Below are 18,129 nucleotides of genomic sequence, written 5' to 3'. Positions count from 1 at the left end.
AAACACCTGCTGCTGCAATGTGGGCTTTGCACTGGGAGCAGTCGTTGCTAAACTGCAGAATCGAGGGATTTTAGAGCAGGAAGAAACCTCAGAGATCATCCTGTCCAGATAGGTCAAAAGTCTTTGATCTCACAGGTTAGCTCTCACCTGTTGGAAATGACTGGATGCTTAATTCTGAAGCCACATTGGCGTACAGTGGGAAGAAAGAGCCAATGATTGAAAGGATTGCAAGGCCATGGCCGGAAAGTAGTGGTGCCTCAGTGCCTTTCTTCTGGTATCTCTGATTTTGTCCAATCACTTAATTCCACATTCAAAGTAATTAAGATCCAGAGGGAGAAAGCAACTCTCCCAAGGTCACAGGGCTAGATTGTGGCACAACTAGAACTAGAATGAAGACTCCCTGATTTCTGTTACTGTGCTTTTTTTCTCTGTGCTAGGCATTAGATTCTGGAAGACCTGATGCATTTGAACTATTATGTAGGTGAGAGGGAGGCTCTGGAAGTTTTTAAAGCAGGGAGGATGCATTAAAATGACCATAACATTGTGCTGGGCAGATTAAAGTGTAGAGAGCAGAAGCAGGGGAAGGATTAGGTTGCTTCCGAAATAGAATTAGGTGTCACGTAATAAGGGCTGGGATGAGGGCAGGAGAGGTAAAAAGGCTGGGACGAGTGCGGTTACAGCTGAGGCAGGACTTCTTGTCGTTGCTAACAATACTGGCAACGCTGTTCATAAGCAAAAGATCACATCCCTGCCCTGATGTTGAAAATAATGTGGAAAAGAACATTTCTACCCCAGAAAGCTCAGAATAATCCCATGTTTAGACAATCCTTGGATGCTGTATTGCAGGCTGAAGTTGACTGTTTCTCCGAGTGCCAAACACCCATACCAAAACTTAAAAATTGGTCCAACATCTGAATGTTTGGTCTATATGACATCAAAAATCCCACACAGCTGGTTCAGAGGCAACAGGGGGCCCTGTAGTGTTGCTGGCCGCTGGCATGAGCATTTTATAGATCCCACTAGGTCTCTGAAAAGTTTGAGTATGTAGAATATATTATCAAGTGAACATTCATTCTCATCTTTTGGGCAAATCTCCTTCACTTGACAAGGAGATGACACGCAGGAAACACTCATGTCACATGAATGTTCCATATAATGATCTGCTTAATACCAGTCCATGTAGTAGTGGTCTATCTAATAGCAATTACAATGTCATGAGATACTTTCTGTATAATGTTGAAATATTTAAAATCTATATTTGTTATTGTAAAGGTGAGAACAAGAGGATGATAATACGTGATGGAATAGAAAGAGACAAATCCCATCTGGCATTAGGGAATCTTCATTTGGGTTTACCGGTCTTCAAAATGCTTAACAGGCCTGGGACACAGTAGGTATTTCAGCAATATAAGTTCTCAATGTATTATATTGACCTGGAACTTAAAATTCGTAAGGCAGTTTGAGTGAACTCTATTTCACTTGACAAAAATCAAGTTAAGTGGGCTCTGAAAGAACCACCTTGCCCAGTGCCACCCAACTAGCAACTGGGTGGGGACCATATTTGAACCTATGTCTTTTGGCTCTCAGTCCAGTGTACTTTTTATTACACCATAATAATGGGCATATTATGTATATGACCACTTCTTCTTAGCAGGCTATAATTTTGGTGGCCCATACGGGATTTTATTTTTCACTGTGGTTTGCTCAATAGTTAACGCCACCAAATATTTTTAATCAACAGAACAGATTCCTTTTGAGAAATAAATTGATGTATTATCCTGAGAAATGGGCTGAACTCTATAACGTGCAGCCCCTAGAATAATTTGAGTATCATAGACTATTTTCAGCTTGGAATCTGGGGGATAGTAGTAGTCCATATTAAGGGGATTTGGGCACTCTTTTCAAATAAATAGGCTTTCAGAACTTCCAGAATGTTGATATTAAGAAATCTTTGTCTCCTATTCTTCATGTTTTCATTAACTCATTTTATTCTTTCATCTATCCATTAAACATTTATCACATGCCAGGTGCTGTGCTAGGGGCTGGAGAATAAGAGGTGAGATATACAGTCCCCACTTTCAAGGACCTCACGGTTTGGGTGAAAAGAGACAAACAGTTAATTGTGAATAGAGTGAGAACACATGTGGGTGAAATGGACAGGGTCCTATAGGATGTGGAGGGGTGGTTACTGACCAAGACTGAAGTATGAAGAGGTAGGCAGGGAAAGATTCCTGGAGGATCTGCTGTTTAACTTGAGAATCAGCGCATAAAGAGATGTTCTCTGGATGTAGAGGAGGATGGGGGCACAAAGAAAGTCTTCTCCAGCAGAGGAAGCAGCAGATGCAAAGACAAAGAAGAGTGGGAAAGCATGGAGCCAGAGTGAAGTGGAACAAAATGAGTAGGCATGAGGTATAGATGGCGTACAGGTTATGAGAAGGCCTGGAATCCAAATGTTTACTCTCTTGATTCACATGGGGAAATGCTTTTTATGTCAAACTCATGCCAGCTACTGATGGTGAATATTAATCCACATTTTATGATTATGTGGAAAAAAAAAAAACTCCACAAAATGCATCACATTATGCCTATACACTCAGTAAATAATAATAAACAAAAGCTGTTTTAAATTTCTAGATGTTTTATTCTTCACAGCTGGGAGTCAGTCCCTTCAAACACGTAACCAGTTTGTTTGTTTGTCTTGCCTTCTAAATCTGGCGAATTAATAATCTCAGGCATTGGAAGGGAAGGCAAAGGAAGGCAAACACTGTTAGGCAGAGCTGGTTGGCAAGTGCTCATGGATAACCAGGCCTGAGGGCACTGCTATGCCATCTCTTATCCTACAAAGATAACTTGCAAGCTTTCAGGAGCAAGCAACCTCTTAGATCCTTGGGCAATGACCTGCTGCCCAAGAATACATCTTTCCAAGGAAACATAAGTACGGAGGAAGAGACCCAGCAAAATAGGACACTGGGCATGGAAGGAGACCATAAATGTGTACGCTGAGAAAATATGAATCATAGAATCATAAACTAAGAGCTGGAAGTCTTAGGAAGCAAGTTAAATAGCCCAGGAGCCAATCTGGGCTTTCAGTACCACCACACGACTGTTACTTGCTTCATACACTGCTCAACGTTGGACAGCATCAAATCTGAACAGTGGCCAGACTCCAAGAGAAAAATATGTATTTGTAGTGGCATTAATAACGAGCCATTGTGCTTGGTTCTGTGCTTAGAAAAATCTGAAAATTTTTATAGGTAAACTTGGCATCTCAGATATGAGAGCCACCAGTTCTCATTTGTCACTGTTCAAATGTGTTTTTTAAGAATCAATGGAGAAAGGCAAAATCCTGTTTATCTCTGTTCTGATCAGCTCAACTAGCAAATTGGAAACATTAAATACCTCTGCAGAGTTTGCGGAACAGCTACTCCATTCTCACTAAAAAATGCTGTAGACACAACATGCATTTGTCAATTGATACATCCACTCATTTGATTAATTCAATAAAGTTGTATGCTTATAGCATGAATATTTATTTAGTCTAGATACTAGAAAGTTTATAGTGTGAACGTTTATTTTCTACCATCCATTCCTTTTTATTTTCATGATTTCTTTTAGAACTACCACTCTTCAGTTTTGTATATTCTTGGTGGAAATGGAAATAAGGTCTCCTGCCTTAACTAGAGTGGGCTTATGACCCAAGCTAGGCCATCAGACTCTCTCCTGGAACATTTTTTCTTGAGTGGAACAAGGATAGAAATAATGTAGAAACTTATTCATGTTGCTGACCAGTTAGGCTGCTAAATAGTTTCTGCTACATAAATCTGTGGTGCTGTAGGTGTACTGCCTTTTTACAGGCATGGTTGTCTCCCATGCTCATGGATTCTGAGAGATGCCCCAAGTCTTCTAATAAATTCTGTTTTATCTTAGGTTAGGAAGACTTATTTCTGTAGCTTGCAACAATTATTTTTCAAATTCAGTTCATGCAATTTTTTAATTGAAATCTAAAAGAAAAATCAATAACATTTTTATTTAAAACCTCTTCCTTGCTTAGTTCTCTCTTACTGTCCTACATAGAGTTTGTGCATTCATTCATTCATCAATCAGTTCCTTACAGGCACATGTCATGTGTGAGGCATTATGTTAGGCAATTTCACCAAACTATAAGCTGCAAAATATTCTGTGTAACGTGGGGAATTCTGAATATTTAGAAATTGACTATTTCACATATTATTAAACAGTCATTGGGTTGAGCCTACCTATTTCTATACCAGCAGCTCAAATTAAGCAAATGGAAAATTCCTTTTAACCGCAGGGAGTTAGTTTTAAATCAGAAAATGTTTATTGACAACTACTAAATACAAAGGCCTAAATCAAGTCCTGCAGAGTGGGGTGCAGACAAAAGACAAAAACGTCCTGTCTTTAGAGCGCTTAAGTACTTCTGACAGCTAACAAACAGGAACAAGTTCTGCGTTGAACACCAAACCTTAAGAAAAGGAGGAAGGTCATCCTAAATCCCCTGAACCCTGAGAATGCTCCCCCAGGAGAATCTGTTGTATTTACAATTTGTTAAGCCTATAATGCCTGATCTCATGTAATCCTCCCAGTAAACCTTGAAGGTAGAAACTATTATAATCTTCATTCCACAGAAGAGGAAAGTGTGGTTGAATTAGGGTAAGAAATTTTTCTGAAGTCACCTATCATCCTTTATCCTCCTTAGAGCAGCACTCCGCAAACTCTATTTACCCCTGTCTACCCCCAACATCTCAACTATCAGAGGCCCAAAGAATCATCTTGTCTTCTGAAAACGGGTATCATAACAGAACCCCCTCTCACTCTAAGATTCAGGGAGCTGGAGTTAGAACCATACGCCAGAGGCCACTGACTCCTATCCTCTCCTGGATTTAGAATTTTGTTTTATTTTGATAGTTACTTCCTCATCCCCAAGACATCATCTCTGCTTAATTTCTAACCCTGGGGGTGTGGGTTGTGGAAGCAGATTTCCAGGAACAGAATTTCAGAATAAACCAAATCAAAGCTTCCATGGCCTTCAGTGTAATGGGATTTTATACTTATCATTACTTGGCTCCTAGACTCATTTAATGGAGGCTGATTGGCAGCTCCCATCTCTTATAAAAGTTTCCAAAAGATAAAACATGAGAGCTCTGTTCCATTTTTCCTGGGATTCTTTATCTCTTACGAACATCAGTAATCAAAGTGGCATTTACTAGCTTGGCAAATGAATAAACCTTTACTTTCCCACAAGTTTCAATTGGAGGCATCAAGCTCTCCTAAAGTTTCCATAGCAAACAGGCAGGAGTGTTTGCACAAAAGAAAAGAAAGAGAAAGAAAGAAGGAAAGAAAGGAAGAAAGAAATCTGCAGAAAAAAAATAGTTTAACAAGGACCACACTGAACCTACATTAGTTTCCTCGTGCCTTGCAGAGTTTGTAATTTTTTATCATTTACCTTTCTCTCCACCACACCAAATCCTAGGGGAAGGTTCATTTTTTATTCATTCTGAAAGTTTACCATCAATCATCCTCTTAAAGAGCTTGCCAGAAACTTGGACAGAGCCTTATAATAAAATTGCAGAGACAGAGGACTAATTGATTTCTATAAATAATGTTTAGCTGTAAAGATATGAAAGGTGGTTAGAACCACATGTATTAATCTCCCTTTTGCTCCATCTGTGTCTGCAAAAGCAGACTGTACCTTGACAAAGTACCCTGACTATTTTGCCCTACAAACACACAGCAGGAGATTTAACACCAGACAGCCAGCCCACCCTCCCGTCCCTCGACTCTCCACCGCCTACCCCCTCTGGCCAATCCTCTAATTCCTCCTCCAGCTCGCCCCAAGTTTATATACTATATTTTAAAATTTTTATTTCCATTACCATCCCTGCTCTGACAATATGCAGAAAAGTTGACAATACCCTATTTCGCTCTGCCCCTCCAACTTTCTGTCCAATAAACAAAAGTACAACTCAAACCCCAAATTTTAAAGCATTTCATCACACCATAAAACTGACAATGTTCAAAGAAAACAGGAACTACTGGTGCTCCAGTATCATTACTATGTGTGCCTTGGAAAGGGGGACATTAGAGAGAACTCACTCCAATGGATACTCTCACACAGTACTAGCTTGAATCACATTGAACAAAAACACACAGCAGTTACTACTTGCCAACATCATATAAACGGGGAACAAAATTATATCTGTGTAAATAAGCGCCTGATGGAGAAAAATAGTGCTGTAACTCTCGTATTTATTTAAGAGTTGCTGAAGAAATGTTGAGAATTCACAAAAACTCCATCTGCTCAGGCCAATTCTGATACCCTAAATAAAAAAAGTAGAGATGGGACATGGCGGGGCCTGTGCAACAGAAATCCAATTCATTAAACTCAAAGGCTGACTCCTAAAGGCGTCATCTTAGTTCAGTCAATCAGCTGGTTCCAGTTCCAACTAAACCGAAAACAAAGTCTCAAACTTAACACTGGGTATCACTTTCTGGCTATAGATTAAATAAAAAATGATTACTTTTACATGGAGATTGGGGAACTTGTCATACTACACAGAATTCAATGAAATTAGCCCATTTCTCCCTCCCCCTCTTTCTCCTACTCCTCCATTTCTTTTTTGCCTGGATTGCTCCTAGGCGTTCTTAGATATCTTCCATAAGTAATGGTGATAGGGAATCTTTTAAATGGGGCAGCACAGATCACCAAATTGATTTAAATAAAGTAATCCCACATCTGGCTATTTCTGATCATTCTTAAATACTCCTGATGATTATCATCCTCATAATTTTAAAAGTTTTCACAGATAACTTCCTTTTCTGTAGCTTTTTGATGTGAGGCAGGTCAAACTTTCTCAAAGCTTTTATTTCAGGGGCGGGATGGGATGCATGCTGTGTTTCATATCTTTAAGTCTCAGTAAAGTTAACCACACTTATAAAAAAATCATTTATTTTTAGCCTGGATTTTTTCTATTACATTCTCTTTCTTTCCACATGCTGTTTAGCTGTCTGTCTTCACACCCTTCAATCTGCTTGCTCATTTCCATTTCAGTGTTTTATCTTGATGAAAAGCTCCAATAAGGCAGGTGTTGTTTTATTTCCACTTGTTTGGCCGAGACCCCCGTCTCCACCCCCACCTCACCCCCAATGGTTTAAGAAATGCTATTACCTCTGTTATTAGCCAGCAGTATTTTAGACCTGATGCTTTTTCTTACAGTTTCATTAAGCATTTCTTTGATGCCTCATCTGAGCACCAGTTAAGAAGATAAAGGAGAAGAAATAGGTGACTGAGCCTAAGAAAGTTTTCTTTCTTAAAAGTTCTGGGCTGGGGTGCTCGCTTCGGCAGCACGTATACTAAAATTGGAATGATACGGAGAAGATTAGCATGGCCCCTGCTCAAGAATGACACGCAAATTCGTGAAGTGTTCCGTATTTTTTGGTTGGACTTTGGGAACATTATGCTGAGTGAGATTGGTCAGAGACAAAAGGACAAATACTGTATCGTCTCACTGATATGAACTAACATTAATGAGTGAACTTGGAGAATTTCAGTTGAGAGCAGAGGCCATTGGAGATGGAGGTGGGGTAGATTTTGGGTGATTGGAGCTGAAGGGATGCAGATTGTGCAACGGGACTGATTGTAGTTCAGAGAAGGATAGCACAATACTACCTGACTGTAGCACAGTAATGTTAGTACAGTGAATGTGAGACTGTGAGAATGAAGCTCCCAGGGGGGCTGGGAGCACAGATAAAACCAGAAGAAAAGATAGAAGATTGATTTGAATAGTGAATAAAAAAGTATTTGCAAGGTCCCCTTGGGGAATGGAGAGAAAGGGGGAAAATTCAACTTCCCCATTTGGAGAATTCCTGATATTCTCGCAAGCAGTGGGGACAGCCAGGTCAATGGGCTGAGCCCTCAATCTTGGGATTTGTTCATATGAGGCTTATCCCTGCAAAGGATAGGCTAAGCCTACTTAAAATTGGTCCTGGAAGTCAAGCCCAGAGAACCTCTTTTGTTACTCAGATGCGGCCTCTCTCTCAGCCAACACAGCAAGCAAACTCACTGTCCTCCCCGTCTCTACGTAGGACATGACTCCAAGGGGTGTAAACCTCCCTGGTAATATGGGACAGAAATGTGAGAATGAACTGGGACTCAGCATCAAGGGATTGGGAAAACCTTCTTGACCAAATGGGGGAAGAGAGAAATGAGACAAAATAAAGTGTCAATGGCTGAGAGATTTCAAACAGAGTCGAGAGGTTATCCTGGAGGCTATTCTTACACATTTTATAGGTATCCCTTTTTTAATTTAAGGTGTATTAGAGAGGCTAGAGGGAAGTGCCTGAAACTGGAGAGCTGTGTTCCAGTAGCCACGTTTCTTGAAGATGAATGTACAATGATATAGCTTTCACAATGCGACTATGTGAGTGTGAAAACCTTGTGTCTGATGCTTCTTTTATCTACGATATTGACAGATGAGTAAAATAATATGGATTGAAAATAAATAAATAAAAGGGGGAACAAATGTTAAAATAAATTGAGTAGATTGAAATTCTAGTGGGGTATAGGAAAAAACAGGGGAACAAAGATTAAAGTATATTGAGTAGATGGAAATACTAGTGGTCAATGAGAGGGAGGGGTAAGGGATATGGTATGCATGAGTTTTTTGCTTTTTCTTTTTATCTCTTTTTCTGGAGTGAGGCAAATGTTTTAAAAAATGATCATGGTGATGAATATACTACTATGTGATGATATTGTGAGCCACTGATTGTACACCAGGCATGGAACCTTTGTATGTTAAGAACGTTCGTGTTTGTATATTGTTTCTGTTTGATAATAAAAAATAAATTTAAAAAAAAGTTCTGGGGTGGGGGAGAGCAAGCCCATGTTGGAATTGAGCTATCGTGTCACTTCATCTCCCCAGTTACTGAACTGCTTCTAAGAGCTAGACAAGACAGCCCTTTGGGCGTGTGTGAGAGTAGTTGCTCTGTCTGTGAATAAGCTAGGGTGTTAGTGCATAGAATGGCTGGTCCAGTCCACGACTACATGGTGTTCAAATGGCTGAGGCATTCTGAGCATGCGAAAAATTAGCACATCTGTTCCCTGGATCAGTGCAAGGAGCCTACTTAGCCCTGAAACACCATGGTTGATGGGTCTGGTGGATTATTTAGCATTCCAAAAAGCTAGGGTGTTCTCCATGTAGGCTGGGTGGAAAGTTAACAGTGCCAAGAAATACATGGTACTGTATTTATATTACCTGGAGTTGAAGAACTGTGTAACCCAGTTTCCACAGCTTAAGGCAACAAGCTGAAGTCTGAAACAGAGTCCAGAGGAACACCTAAGGGTGAAGCTCAGATTCCAAATATCCAATCAAGAGATGTCTCCATTGCTTCCGACCTATAGGTTTAAGCCTATAAATGTACCCTCAAAAGCAGGATTAGAAACTTGAGGTAGCCAAATAATCATTGGTCTGAATTGAGTGCATAGGCAGGATTAAAACATTAGGGTCCTTATAGAAGTATCTATTTAAGCGGATCAGTGAGAACTTGGAGATCAAAGGGGCTAAAGTTAACCTATGGTCTTCTTTAGCACCAGGCAGGGAAAACAGCCCTTGTAAGACATCAGTCCCTACCTACTTCTAAAATCTTGAGAGAGGAAAGAGGATCCTTCAGTTAGGCCCACAAAAATTTGAGCTGTGGTCTCTCAGAATAAGAAAGTTTTGTTTCCCAGTGTAATGGTGATGTCATCTGGGCTACAGGACACTGAGCAACGTTTGGTGCGTTTCAGACCCACTCATTAGTACACATTCAAATTGAGATGCTCAAATTAAGATACTTCCAAAAGTCTATTTCCTGAGCCTTCCCCTTTCTCCCTCACCTCCATTTTTGACAGCTGTCTCTGGAATCTGAAATATGTGGGGGCAAGGATTTAGTATTCCTTTCCTCCTGACTCACATCTTTTTGTCAAAAGTCCTTATCCTTCCCTTTTCTGCTATTTCTTGGTCTCTCAGAACCACTGGTTTGGAGACCTTGGGGAATTTGACCATTCCTCCCTGGTGATACCAAAGCTAAATACAGTAAAGTCATTCCAGTTAAAGAAGCAGAATTGTGTAAATCAGGAATTGAAACACTTTGTCTATAAAGGGCCTTTGCTAGCCATACAACTATGCTGTTGTAGCCCTAAAGCAGCTATAGATGCAGCACATGAATGAGTGTGGCTGTGTTCCAATAAAGTGTAACTTGCAAAAATAGGCAGCAAGTTAGATTTAGCTCATGGCCCTACAGGTTGCCAACCTCTGATGCAGGAAGAATACGAGGCAGGAATAAAGAACCTAACTTCCTAGTTAAGCTGTATGACTTTGAGCAAGTCTCCTCACCTCTTCCTTCCTCACCTCCCACCCCTTCCAAAAGGAGCAGGGCATTCAGAGGGTAAAGAGACTGATACAACTCCTGTACTCTTGCTCATCTGTGGCGGACAGTGAAAGGTCACGAGATTTGTTCTGACAACAATGGCAACCATTTGAGTGTCTGCTGAGTGATAACATACATTGTCTCTTTCTTTTCATCCTCACAACTCACTGATCATATGATCCTTCCCTTATAGGTGAGAAATCAGAAATCAAAGAGGTTAAACAACCTGCCCAAGTTATACCATGAGTAAGTCACAAGAGCAGGATTCAAACCCAGGCCCATCCAAACACAACCGATTTTTCCATATGCCATGCAACAGCTTGGTATACGCTTCCCATGTAGCTGCTTGATTTCTATTCCCGTCACTTTAAACAACCATTTTGCAGATATGGTCTCTGGTACAGTATTCTCCATGCAGTTGCTGGAGTGATGAGATATTATCCCTCCTTGTGAAAATCTGTATAATGGCTTCCCATCATATTAACAAAATTCATGACCTAAAGGTCCCTATAAGCTGTGCAGCCTCACTCCAACCCTCCTGACTTCTTTCCCTCTCTCTGTTTCACTCACTCTGCTCCAGCTACAGGCTCCTGGCTCTGCCTTAATCATGCCAAGCAGGCTCCTACAAGAAGATCTTAGTGCTTCTTGTTCCCCAACCTGGAACACTATCCTTCCAGTATCAGCATGGCTCATTCCTCACTTAACTGACCTCTCAGCTTAAATATCACTTCCTCAAACAGACCTTTGATTTGACCACTCTAGTCAGAAAAGCACTAGCCAGCATTCTCTATCCCTTTATAATGCATTCATTTTCTTTGTAGCACTTACCACACTAGGCCATATATTATGTATTTATCTGACTTTTTCCTTTTCCTTCTTCTCTTCTTCTTCTGCACCACCCCCCTTTTCTTCTTTTGCATCATGAGGGCAAGACTGTTTTGTTCCCAAAAAGTGAACAGTGCCTAACTTGGTAGGATTTTAAAACTTTCTACTGAATTGTTGAATAAATAAGAGAATATGTTGGAACCAGGTGATAGAGAGTGGCTGACTTAGAGCCAGCTGCTCACCACTCTAAGAGCAGTGATTGAAATCTATCAGTGGTGAGAAGCCTTGTCCCCTGGACCCCTAGTGGGAAGGACAGTGCACCATGTGTTTGCCTCTATCAGAACATATCACAATATTACTTGGTCTCGTCCTTAGAAAATACCCGATATAGGAGAGTTGGCACAAAATAGGGAAAGATTAGTCTCACGACTAATCTTATAAGGGAACTGAGGGTTCATCTAGTATCCAGAGTTTCCCAGCTTCCAACCCCTCAGCCATTTTTTGTTCTACTTCCTCCACTGCCTGCACAGTCCTTCTCTGCAACAGCTGCTCCTCACCAGACTGGCCTCTCTCACCCCAATTCTCTTTTTCCTCAGGCTAGAGAGCAGCGTGAGACCTTCAGATAACTTTTGTGGTGGAGAAACACTATTCTAATCCAAACCCTGTTTATCTGATGGATGGAGAAACCGAGAGATTGAGAACTAAAACAGCTTGGCCAACATCCCCCTACTAATTAATGTCAGATCTGAGGCTGGAGCCTAAGCCTCCCTGATTACAAGCCCCATCTCAGCTCCACACTGCACACAACAAATAGGGCAAGGTAAATGACCCAGATTGCTAATTCAAGTCAATTCAATTCTACAAACATTTATTGAGCAACTACAGCACACTGGGCCCCATGATTGGTTAGAATCTAGAGTGTGAGAATGAACACAGTATAATCCCTGCCCCCAAAGAGTTGACTGGAAGGGTGAACACCAGAGGAGCAAAATTTTTTGTACTGAAATCTTGGTTAACCTCAAAGAGAACCTTAAAGCACCTGTCTCAGAGCTTCCATAAACAGCTTTGGTTACAACTCACTCTGGATGTGGTTTTTACAAAAAGAAGAAAAAGAAACGGGAAGAGTAGAGAAGGGAAAGGGAACTGACTGATGCTCTGTCCTCTTCCACTTCTCCATTACTTGCCCATATCTCTGTTTCTGGCAAAGCCCTTAAGCTGGAGGACACTTGCTAGAAGTTTACCCTGAAGTCCTGGGATGAAATGAGGGAGCTTACTAGTCCTGCTTCTTATCCCCTAACCAGCCCTCAGCCCCTACTCTAATAATAAACCTCTCAATTATTGTAGAAACTTTCTACTAATGTTAACCAAGTCAATAACAGAAGTTTTCCTCCATCAACCAAAAGCAGATTTGCGTCTCTGAACTAACCTGGGGCAGTAACAAGGATTGTAATTCCTATACAATCCCCAGGTTAGTAGAGGGACAAGAGTCAGTCAGTCCCGATAGCATCTAACCCTTGCTGAGCCATTCAGAAATGACCCCCTGCAAGAAACGTTCATTCCCAACCTTAGGAAAAAGTCTTTCTTCTCCATTACCATGAAGCGCAAGTCCCAAAAAAGTGAAAGTGAAAGAGAGAGAGAGAGAGAGAAACAGTTGCACAGGCACAGAACTGGCAGAAACAATGAACGAGAGTTGCTATAATATGGAAACAAGCAATCCCTGGTTTCCTTATATTCAGATAACTAAAAAGCCAAGGATAGGAGAGAAACCAGAAAACAAAGTAAAAACTTGCCTCTAGAAGCCTCTGTCCTTCCATCCTTCTCCACTCTCCCACCTTCCAAAAGACAAGGACCTACTCTGTAATCTCCAACTAATTTGGACCTAGACTTGCCTGCGATCAGAAACAAAACCAGCCAGCCTTCCCTCTGCCCCGACCTGGGATGCTCAGCAGCCTGCGCCCGCCTTCACTCCACTCTCTTCTCATCTTCCTGCCTGTTGATGCAAAACAATTGTCTCCCAATGCCAATTACCGAAATTCAGAACTGTTGTTTTCCTACCCTGGTTAGAGGCGCCTCCATGAGAGACTCGGGGGTGAGCTCTTGAGTTGAAAGAGAACCTGGGGGTTGGAGGGAAGCCCCTTCGCGAACCCCACACGGTTCCGGTTGCCAAGGGAACCCTCGCTGGGTCCTGGGAAGCTAAGAATGGCCGCCGCTCCCGCGGCCTGGCTCCAGGAGTGTTCAAATCGCCGCGCAGGGTCAGGAGCAGAGGGAGGGGAAGCTCCGCACATGCTTTCTGACAAAGAAACCACTTTCAGAGAACGAAAGAAACGGTGAAAAATAATGTCTCAAGATGCACCCCGTGATGAGGGAATGGGTTTATCGATGATGCAGCCACCAGATTTAAGTCGGCTTTTGTGGTCCCTAAAGAGGTGAATTCAAATATATGTCTTAAAGGAGAGTGGGAGAGGGGAAAAGGGATTGAGAGGGTGACTCAGAGGGGGAGTTTGAAAGGGGTGTGCGACGCTGAATATTAATCAGATGAACAATTGTTCAGTTAAGATGCTTAGTTGGAGCTTTGGACTGGAATTTGTTGGCCACTGGATTGGCTGGAAGAATTTCCTGGCTGTTTCCTAGAAATTTGGTGGAGCTGGGGGTAGGTTTGGGTAGCTATTGTTTGGATAGTCAAGCAACTTCTCCTTTGGTTCACTTTAGCGGCTGATGACTGACTTTCCTTTTCAGAATAAATCCTCTTAGGGAGTGTGCCAGAGGATACAGGTCACGTGAAACCTATTCATCAAGGGTTAGACCACCTTCAGCAGCAGTCGGGATAGTTTGGATGGACTTCAGTCCAAACACAGTGCCTGGTACAGAGTTGGTGCTCAATAAAACACTTGCTGCATGAATAGCCGTGGAAGGAGACCGTGTTCCCTGTGCCTTGCCTGTCCAGCAAGGTATAAAGGGATGAATCACTTGATTGATGGGCTGTTCAGGCTCGGAGAATGGACATGGCTTACCTGGGGTCCCACAATCTAAATGACAGTTAAGAAGAGATGTGATCCCAGAAACTGTCATTTAACTTAATTCCATTACCCTCAACTACATACCTAATTGCTCTTTTTTTTTTTTTTTTGGTATGCTGTATGGCAGGGGTCATATTTCATTATTTTTTCCATGTGAGTATCCCCTTATTGCAGCACCATTTTGCTGAATTTTTGTTTGCTTGGTTTTTCATTGGTTTGCTTGCTTGTTTGTTTGGGAAGTGTATGGGCTGGGAATCGAACCCAGGTCTCCCGCATGGCAGGCGAGAATCTACCACTGAACTACTTGTGCCCCCCCTAATTGCTTTTCTTTTCTTTTCTTTTTTGTGTGTGGGCAGGCACCAGAAATCGAACCCGGGTCTCTGGCATGGCAGGTGAGAACTCTGCCTGCTGAGCCACTGTGGCCCACCGCTTAATTGCTTTTTGAAAAAAGAACTCACTGGGACTCTTTATATGAATGTACACTGGACAGTGAAGAAAAAGGCAAGTAAATAACAGGAGAAGTAATAACTGGTCATCTCTGCATCTCAACTAAACGTGGGGTGATTCATACCAAGTTACAATGATAAAGAAAAAACAACACCAAAGCACACACATACACATATACATATATTTCCCTAGTGGATGGTGAGCTTCTCATATTACCCATTTTCTAAGGCTTAGCTCTGGCATCAGTTGCTCCAGGAAGTTTCTATCAGTACCTCAAACTCAGCTTCCATAGCATTTTTTCACAGATCTTCCTCATCATATGGATTACAATGATTTAATCTCTGGTATATCTGTATATAATCATAGGGATAGCCCTCTACTAGAATGTAATCTACTTAAGGGAAGGCATTTGTCTCATTGTACCTCATAAGGTACCTGTTGTATAGTAGGTGCATGACATATATACCAAAGAATTGAAGAGCAATGAGTCAACTTGTCAGTGTTTTATGAAGTGTCAACTATGTCAGGCCTGAGGTAGGATTCAAGAGAAGTTGAACGTATAGTATCTGCCTCCTTCAAAAAATTTAACATTTATATAAGATGAATGACTTCTCATTAAATATACTTAAGCCTATTGCAGTATGTTTAGCTGAGAGTAATAAAAGAAGTAATGCATTTATTTAATGGAAAAAATCCAGCACTCTTGGTGGTTTGTCTGTCAGATGGTGGGTATGAAATCCCAGAAGCACAGAGATGTAAACAGGTCCAGTTAGCTTGCAGGGCACATGCTTATTTCTTCTTGTCAGAGCTGTTGGCGTTTTCAGCCTGTCCCCTCAAAAGCAACTCTGGCTAAGGACACATCACCTAGTGGTAAAAGAGCTGAAAATAGCCTTCTTACAGCTCTTTCCCCATGCCATGATACTACTTCTCTTTTATAAAATGACTAATAATTTAAATTAAAAAAACAGAACTCAGAAGTTTGGATATCCCTATTATTTGGAGGATATCTGGGGACAGATTTCTCTCTAATTCTCCATAGGTGATAGTGACCCAGTACATACTTTTCATGGCTAACAGCATGAACCAGTCAACATGGATGGTAGTGGGGATTCTGAGCAAAAGGAGTAGAGTCTGTCCTCACTGCACTTCATGATGGTAATAGCACGGGAGAGTGCTAGAGGTCTAAGAAAGTAGTAGAGAGCTAACACTTGAAGGTTGCCTGAAGGTCACAGATGAATACTGAAGCTCAAGAAGGTGGCTGCATACTGAGTGACCAGAGATGGGACTAGACACCAAGCCTGGTAACACCCAATCACATCTTCCTGAGTGGTTTCCTGACCTCAGGTCCCTCTCCCCTCTGGCCTGCCTCCTAACCTGCTCCACATCCCCAAGTGATCTATTTAGGTGGATCATTTCTTCTTACTCCTCAAAGATATGGTCACAGCTGTCCATTGTCCTAACATCAAATCCAGTGTCTCAGGCTCTCTATGATCTGCCTTTCCCAACTTTGCCTCAACTTCATGTACTTTCCTAGTGTCCGATATCCTTCCCCAAATACTCAGAGTAGTTATTTTATTTTGCCATTCTTTCTCTTTCTTTTTCCTCTGGCAAAACATGATTCCAGTGCTGGGAATGTCTCTGATATCTCCCTAAATCAACTGGTGAGGTCCTTCTGCTTGTTCCAGGGAACTATGAGCAAAATGTCATGCAAAATAGGCTAACCTGGGATTACATTATGCTGCAGTGGAGGGAAGGGGCAATATCTTGGTATTCAACATTCATCACAAAGTGCTGAGCATTTGGGGAGATTAGGAGATGATCAATAAATGAAAAGTGAAAGAACTAGAATTCAATTGTACTTACCACTCAAATGCATTCATACTTTCTGGGCACCAATTAACTTCTATTTGGACCTATACCATTATTAAACATTGGATTCTCAAGTTCAGTTGCCTACAGGGACTGGTAAACAAGGAGCGTAGATCTGGTGATATTCAATAAGGAGTGGTGGGAACTGTGATTAAATAGAGGCAAAATGCAATGTGTAAAGAGACTAGCACTGACTTAGCTCTAGCTGCTTGTGGGGGTCTCCAAGTGGGGCTGTGAACCCAGGATTGCTGGAGGTTTTTACCATAAAAGAAACAGGAAATATGGGATTTTATGTGAAATTTCACAGTTTAAAATGTTGATTCAAAATGTTAATAAACAAGGGGATGCAAGAGTAGTTCAGTGGTAGAATTCTTGCCTGCCATGCAGGCGACCTGGGTTCGATTCCCAGTCCATGCACTTCCCCCAAAAAACAAATAAGTGAAACAAACCAACAAAAAACAAACCAACAATTTTTTTTATAATGGTGCTACGATAACAGGATACTCTCATGGAAAAATAATGAAATGTGACCCCGCCATATAGCATACATACACACAAAAATGTTAACAAACACAGTATATGGGTGGTTCAGTGGTAGAATGCTTGCCTTCCATATGGGAGACCTGGGTTCAATTCCTGGCCCATGTACCCAGAAAAACAAAAGTTAACAATCATTGAGTAGGTTAAACGAAATTCATATCACTAGGCCATATCCAGAGTGTGGGCATAGGTATCAGACAGGGGTGTGTAGTTGATGTCAATAATCCAGACTGTAAAGTTGATGTAATAACATCCACAGGGTAATAGGGCAGAGCCATAGTGATCTCAACATATTACTTGGTGAAATCAAAGGCTCTACAGTGTGCAGTTATTAAAGAATGAAAAACAAAACAATGCAAGCCCCAGCTCATTCTCAAGAAGTGTGCCTTTTGTTTGGAATGGTGATGGGATTGACAAGGCTTCTCCTTCAACCCCAGGAGCTGGCTAGCTCCAGAGGCATTCCTCCCTGCAGGGATGGGCAGACTTGCAGAGAGGTCATCCCGGCCGAACGGGATTGCTATCCTGGTGCAGACACTTCTGTGGCTCAGCACTGGGTTCTTTTTCACGGTCTCAAGCATATTTTCCACACCTCTTAGCCAGCATAAACTCAGGGCCTCGCAGTTGAGAAGGGGTTGGCAATGGTGAAATCCCCCTCGCCAGGGAAGGTCTTTCTTTACCCATGACCACCCCTCTGCCACTGATACAACTCCATGTGGTTCAACCACTCACGGTGGTTGCTGTGCCTCCAGTTCTCTCTGCTTAACCCTTAGGAGAAAGCCACCTTGCCTCTGGAAGCTCTTCTCATCATCACCAATCTCCTATTGGTTACGACACTGTAGACCTATCTCCAAAGAGCCTTCACAGTCCCTTTCAGCTCTTCCTTTCCTTTTTGCTGTAGTTCAATTCTCAACAATTAGTTTTCTACTGGTCCTGAGACACCATTTCTTACTTTTACAGCCACCATCCTTATCCAATGAGCATCATTCCAAAATCCTATCACTATTCA

General features: G+C 41.7%; 1 protein-coding gene and 1 non-coding gene across 4 annotated transcripts in view; one reads left to right on the top strand and one right to left on the bottom strand.

Moving 5' to 3' along the window:
- Positions 1 to 18,129, bottom strand: part of ANKFN1 (ankyrin repeat and fibronectin type III domain containing 1) — a 436,237-nt gene that overhangs the window by 310,263 nt on the left and 107,845 nt on the right. The gene's annotated exons all lie outside the window — the stretch shown is intronic.
- LOC143689152 (U6 spliceosomal RNA) lies at positions 7,348 to 7,454 on the top strand. The gene has a single exon (XR_013178617.1). It is a non-coding gene; the product is annotated as a U6 spliceosomal RNA (small nuclear RNA).

The sequence above is a fragment of the Tamandua tetradactyla genome, chromosome 6 (assembly GCF_023851605.1).
Source record: "Tamandua tetradactyla isolate mTamTet1 chromosome 6, mTamTet1.pri, whole genome shotgun sequence".
Taxonomy (NCBI): domain Eukaryota; kingdom Metazoa; phylum Chordata; class Mammalia; order Pilosa; family Myrmecophagidae; genus Tamandua; species Tamandua tetradactyla.
This window is presented reverse-complemented; position numbering and strand designations above follow the sequence as displayed.